Source organism: Portunus trituberculatus, chromosome 46, assembly GCF_017591435.1.
Source record: "Portunus trituberculatus isolate SZX2019 chromosome 46, ASM1759143v1, whole genome shotgun sequence".
Lineage (NCBI taxonomy): Eukaryota > Metazoa > Arthropoda > Malacostraca > Decapoda > Portunidae > Portunus > Portunus trituberculatus.
This window is the reverse complement of record NC_059300.1, coordinates 14,605,705-14,613,203: the sequence shown is the minus strand read 5'-3', so window position 1 is coordinate 14,613,203 and position 7,499 is coordinate 14,605,705.

Genomic DNA, 7,499 nt, shown 5'->3' with positions numbered 1-7,499 from the left:
TTCCGCTATATTCTTAGGGTCATCTACTATCCCTTGCTCTCCTTTTAACCTTTCAATGGACTCTCTTTTTAAGTTTACCATTTATGAACCTGTAAAACAATTTTGGATGTTCCTTACTCTTGTCTACAATATCTTTTTCAAATTTTCTTTCTTCCTCCCTCCTTACCCTCACATACTCATTTCTCGCCACTCTATAATTCTCCTTATTTAGTATATTCCTGTTCTTTTTCCATCTTTTCCAAGCCACATCTCTTTTTCTTTAGCCTTAACACAAGTTGCATTAAACCAATCCTTTCTTCCTTCCTCTCTCGGTTTATACTTTGGTACAAATTTCATAACTCCTTCTTTATAATATTTCATAAAAATCTCATATTTTTTTTGCACTTCTCTGATTTGTAACATCTCCTCCCAATCTAATGTTCTGAAATAATTTTTCAAACTTTCTGTGTCCATCTTTCTATAATTCAATCTACCACTCCTGTATGTCTCATCTTTCCTTCGCTGTGTTATTGCCATCTGCATTTCCATAACCACATGATCACTCTTCCCCAATGGACATTTGTATTGTATATCCCCACATAGGTACACTTCTCGTGTTAACACCAAATCCAGTCTAGCCGGTTCATCATCTCTATATCTAGTATTTTCTTTCACCCTCTGTTCCATCATATTTTCCATCATTAGATTAAGGAATCTCTCTCCCCATGCTTCTTCTCCAACACCACTTACTAGATTTTCCCAATCCACCTCCTTACAATTAAAATCTCCTACTAGTATCACCTTTCTTTTTCCAGTTAATACACTTTCCAAACTCTGTAAAGTATCCTTGATCATATTGTCGTATTCGCTTAATGTTCAAGAATTTGTTTTAGGAGGTACATAGGTCACCATGATTATTAATTCTTTTCCATCACTTTTTAACCTTATGCTTATCACTTCTGCGTTGTTCTTCCCATACCAAACCTTATCCACATTTATCTCCTTCTTCGTCATAATCATAACTCCTCCTCCACCTTTACCCTCTCTATCCTTTCTCCATATATTATATTTATTATCCAAATTTACCTTTGTTTTTTCATGTAATTTTGTCTCAGTCAAACACACTATATCAGGCTTCTCCACCATCATATAGTCTTGCAATTCCAATCTACTTGACAGTATCCCATCTATATTAGTATACATTACGGTCCACCCACTGCTCCCTCTAGGGGTTCCTCCGCATTCCTTCTCTCCACATACCACTTTCTGACTCTCTCTCCTATAACTCTCCAAAAACTTTTCTTTTCCTCTTCAGACCGTTCATCATTTTTCCTTCTCGCCTCTTCCAACAATTCCTTATATCTTCTCTCTTCCTCATTTCTATTTTTTCTTACATACACCTCTTTACAACCTTCTACCTCTCTTAATTTTAATGTTCTATATAAGATGTCCTCCGCAGACTGTTGTGACTTCAGTACTACTTTAATCGGTCTCTTTAATCCCTCCTTATACGGACCCAGTCTATGGATCTCTTCCACTTCTTCTTGTAGGTCTTTTTTTTTTTCATCATTTAGATTTTTGAACAGATCTCTTACCGTTTTTAATTCTTCCTTAATTCTCTTAGGCTTATATGTTATATTTTGTTCTTTCATCCCAAATATTAACACACTCTTCTTCTTTTCTGCTATTTCTCTTATCAATGTTTCCTTATTCTTCATAACATTAACCAGTTACTTGGCCCTTTCTTTTTTGTCTTCCTTCAACTGATCTTTAATTATTTCTTGTAATCCAACCATCTCTGCTTCCCTCGACTCAGTCCATTGTGATTTCTTCAGTTCCCACTCCCTTTCAAACCTTTCATTCTGCTCACTGATCATTTCCTTAATTAAAGTCATCTTTCTCCTTTACTACTCTCCATTTTCTCCTCCAACCGTCTCTTGTATTTTCCAACCTCCACTCTCAAGTGTGCATTCTCATCCACCAATCGTTTTTCATTTTCCTCCAGTCTCTTAACTCTTTCCTTCAAAGCCTTGCGGAATTCTCTATCCTGCTCCTCCTCACTCCTCTGAACTTTTAATTCCTTCACCAACTCCTCAAATCTCTTCTCCAACATTACCAATCTACCTTGCATTGTTGCTCCTGTTGAAGATGGACTCATGTTTTGACTGGCCACTTTCGGTTTTGCTCCCTGGGCCTCATCGGCATATTTTGAATTTGGTAACTTATTTCTTACCGGTCTATCCATTTTATTTCACTCTTCCTGGGAGCATGTGTGTGTGTGTGTGTGCCTGTTTTTCTGTCTGTGAGTGTGTATGTGTGTGTGTGTGTGTGTTTGCCTGTTTCTCTGTCTGTGAATGTGTGTGTGTGTGTGTGTGTGTGTGTGTGTGTGTGTGTGTGTGTGTGTAATTCACTGTTTGATCTGCTGCAGTCTCTGACGAGACAGCCAGACGTTACCCTACGGAACGAGCTCAGAGCTCATTGTTTCCGATCTTCGGATAGGCCTGAGACCAGGCACACACCACACACCGGGACAACAAGGTCACAACTCCTCGATTTACATCCCGTACCTACTCACTGCAAGGTGAACAGGGACTACACGTGAAAGGAGACACACCCAAATATCTCCACCCGGCCGGGGAATCGAAACCCGGTCATCTGGCTTGTGAAGCCAGCGCTCTAAGCACTGAGCTACCGGCTGTGTGTGTGTGTGTGTGTGTGTGTGCCTGTTTCTCTGTCTGTTAGTGTGTGTGTGTCTGTCTGTGTGCCTGTCTCTCTGTCTGTGAGTGTGTGTGTGTGTGTTTCACTGTTTGATCTGCTGCAGTCTCTGACGAGACAGCCAGACGTTACCCTACGGAACGAGCTCAGAGCTCATTGTTTCCGATCTTCGGATAGGCCTGAGACCAGGCACACACCACACACCGGGACAACAAGGTCACAACTCCTCGATTTACATCCCGTACCTACTCACTGCTAGGTGAACAGGGGCTACACGTGAAAGGAGAAACACCCAAATATCTCCACCCGGCCGGGGAATCGAAACCCGGTCATCTGGCTTGTGAAGCCAGCGCTCTAAGCACTGAGCTACCGGGTGTGTGTGTGTGTGTGTGTGTGTGTGTGTGTGTGTGTGTGTGTGTGTGTGTGTGTGTGTGTTTCTCTGTCTGTTAGTGTGTGTGTGTCTGTCTGTGTGCCTGTCTCTCTGTCTGTGAGTGTGTGTGTGTGTGTTTCACTGTTTGATCTGCTGCAGTCTCTGACGAGAGAAATTCTATGATCAAGATTATAATATAAAGTAATCTAAAAAATAAGATACCATTATAATGGAAAGAAATCAAACCACATGAAATAGTTTTAAACTAATTAATATAGAAAAATTAAGCAGCGCTTGCCTGGCCAAACTCTGTAAAATCTATCTATCGACTTTTAAATTTAGTTCTTGCTGCAAGTTTGACAAAATTCAGATTGTCTGTGGGTGTGTGTTTTTGTATATATATATATATATATATATATATATATATATATATATATATATATATATATATATATATATATATATATATATATATATATATATATATATATATATATATATATATATATATATATATATATATATATATATGATCTCTGTTAAAGGAAGCATTGCCTAGAAATAAGGCAAATAGGGTACCGGAATTAATTTTTATAAGTGTTAAAAGCAGAAGTCGTCAAACAATAATAGAATTATACTTGGCGCTGATCAGACAATATCTGGACTATACGGCAGAATTTCTTTTCTTTTATGCGAAAGGGAGAGTTGCCAAGGGCAGCAAAATACTTGAAAAAATACCCACTGGAACAGCAGTCTCCTTAAAAGATAAGAATTAGCCGAAAGCCTGGGACAAATGTCTTGACACCTTTCTCTTAAGGGGGCTGCCCACCCCTAAATTTAAGAAATATTCGAAAAAAAATATATTTTTATTGCATATATATGCACCAGGCACCTTGTTCTGTGGCGTCGCTGCTTGATCTGTTGACTTCCTGATGGGTTGATCATCTCTGATATGACATGGAAAGATTTAGATGGTGTCATGCACGTAGGAGTGGATAGGGCAAGAAATTTGGTTAAGAAGGTTATTAATGAATAATAGAAAGAGAGTGGGTGACAGGACAGAACCCTGAAGAACACTACTGTAAACAGATTTAGGTGAACAGTGGCTCTCTACCACGACTGCAATAGAACGGTCGGAAAGGAAACTTGAGATAAAGTTGTACAGAGTAAGATAGAAACCGTAGGAGGGCAGTTTTTAAATCAAAACTTTGTGCCAGACTCTATGAAAAGCTTTTCATATGTCTAACGCAACAGCAAAAGTTTCACCGTAATACTAAAAAGAGGCTAACCAAGACTCAATAAGAAACGCTAGAAGATCACCAGTAGATCGACCTTGACTGAAGCCATACTGGCGATCAGATAAAAGATGGTGAACTGACAAATGTTTAAGAATCATCCTATTGAGGATATTTTTAAACTCTACAAACAAGCAAGAAATTTATATATATATATATATATATATATATATATATATATATATATATATATATATATATATATATATATATATATATATATATATATATATATATATATATATATATATATATATATATATATATATATATATATATATATATATATATATATATATGCCAGTTGACTCGGCGACTCGAGACATGAGAGCGATCATCAGCGGCTGGAACGTCAGGTTACTGTGACATCAGTGAGAGCGACTGGAACACGACAGTGGTTAGAACGTCTGGAACGTCAGCGGCGCTTGAACGAGAGCTACAGATCGGACCTCCAACGATCAGTGTAGCTGGAATACGACAGTGAGAACGACTGGACTGGATGAGCGAAGTGCTGCGACACCACCAGAACATATGTATATATATATATATATATATGGCTAAGAACAAGAAGGGCCAATGTCATAAAATCAAGTTTTGAGAAAGACGCATTCGAAAAATTGATTCCTTTATTAAAAATCAGACAAGTACAGCAAACGAAAGGTGTTTTTTTATTTTTTTATCGCGATTGCTTACCTTATAACCTGTTATTTCCTGTCCAAGGCATTGAATTACTGTTTTTCATTTTGAAGAAAAAAAATATATAAGACCAAACTTTGAACATTTCATTTCCTGCAAATTCTGTAAAAAAAATTGGCATGTATGGTGAAAATTTTTTTTTAAACATTTTGAAGTTAACCTATATCGTCCTAGTAGCTATTATTACAATATCTGTAATATTCCTGCCTGGAATAAAAGAAAATATCCTAAATCAATTGCTAAAGAACAGTGAAAAAAAAACGAGATTGATGAATTTGCAAACACAAATAGATTAATCAAAATTAATAAAAAAAAAAAAACTGATTCATATTTGACATGTTGAGTTCCAATAGAAAAGTAACGATCCATTGTAATTGTGTCATCAGCCATAACAGTCACACATCGGGTTCGTCATCTAAATAAACATCATCTGAAGCATCTTCTGCTGCCTGCAGGCTTCTGTAAAAATGTCTGCTTCCTGCAGAAATAAACGGAAGGAGATCCATCAAGTCCTTCAACTTTTGGGTGGAATTTTCCTTGGTCCCTCTTCAAGCTGTGGGAGAATCCAAAGGCATGGTCTTCCTTTTTCCTTTCTTCTTAAATCTAAATGCTGCGGTGCAGCATTTTGGGAAAAGGATGTCCAGCACATAATCTGGCCAGTTTCGTTTTGATTGTATTCCATCTTCTTAATTTTCATCCAATTTACTTGGTGTCCATTTTTATCTTTGTGGCGATTCACCAGGGGGCCAGCAGACATATACAAACTTTTAAAATTAATGAAGTCTTCTGTTTGCATTTCAGTTACTTGTAACTTATTTTTTCTATGGATTGCTCTGATTGTTGTGCTCCAGTCCCGTGGCACCTCAATGTTTATAGCTGATTTTCTATATTTTTCTATCAAACCATGTACTGTGTCTGCTTCCATATGTGTATGGCCAGGTTCTAAGAAAGAATGCGTTATTTTTATGCCGTTACTCCTGGAAACATGCATAAGCATGCCAGCAAATAAATGGTTCTTATTTTGGCCACCACAAGAGTCACTATATAGTCGAATGTCCTTAATGTCATCTGAGAGGCCATTCAACCATTTCATTACACATGAACCTATTTCTTGGCCACCTCTTTTTGCTATTGTTTCATCCCTTACCATGCAGCTTTATTTCCATCCGCACTTATTTAAAAAATGGTTAGGTTATATACAGCAAGTTGTCTCTTGTAGTAAACTATTCCTGTCTGCAACAGTGGGCAAGGCAATACTTTCTGGAGGTCAAAGGATGCAGTAACAATTCCTTTGTTTTTAAGAGCAAACTCTTTATCAGCTCTTTTTTCATTGTAAGTCATCTCTGCCAGTTCATGGTGTTTTGCTTTCTCTTCTTCAATGCGGTTTTTATGATCCTCACTAGCAGTCATTAAAGATGCCTTAAAAGTATCACATTTTTCACAAGTGTCCTGGGATGGGTGATGGAAGGACAGATTGAGCTCTTCATTGAAGATTTTTCTGTACATTGATTCTTTTTCTGGTGGTAAGTTGTTTTCATGGCATTGTTTTTGGTACAATCGATACATCTGAGCTATTGTGAGATCTGGATTCAAATATTTTCTTTCTGAGTCTGCCCTAGCATAATGACTTTTCCAGGCTGGAAACTGGTTGATATGCTTCTTAATCATCTCTAGTGATTTTGGGGATATTTTCTTCTGTTTCCCATGTTTTCATCTTCCATCTGGTGCTACAATGCCACTTCCTGACTGTCGCATCTTCTCTGTAATGATCCTAGCACTCTTGAGCGTAATGCTAAAAGTAGATAAAAACATCTTTTGGCATACTTCCTTTTCAGGTATTGCTTCTTTAAGAAAGTAGTTCCTTGAAAATCTTCTTCGGCTTTCACCTTTGCTGCCTCGCAACCGCTGACTTTTCTTATTTTCTTCAATAATCAAACCACAAAGGATTTGATTTTGTTCTTTTGGTGTGGCATTTCTATATTCCTGGTACAGCATTCTCCGATCTTCTCTAAACTTCTCATAGCACCTTCTCCGACAGCTTTCTCGGCATGGACTTCTCATCGGCTGAGCTTTATTCAATTTTCCTCTTGTGGATACATGTTCTTTTCCTCTCGCTTTCTTCTTTTTGCGAACATTTCTCTTCCACAGTGAGGGTTGCCTTACACAGTGAGGGTTGCCTTAAACGCTTTCTACTTTGACGTCTTCCTGTTGCCGGTACATCATCTGTTATGAAATAATTATAACAAGTCAGCACCAATTTAACGAATATAACGCCATTCTTAGCCTAATAAATACTATTCTTAACATTTTTTTATTAAATATACTAACGTAATCGCAAAATTTTCAATATCCGAGTCTAAAATCTGAAGAAAAATATAGCTTATTACCTAGGATGTCCCCTTCTTCATCAGATTCATTTGAAGACGGCTCGTAGTCTTTATCAA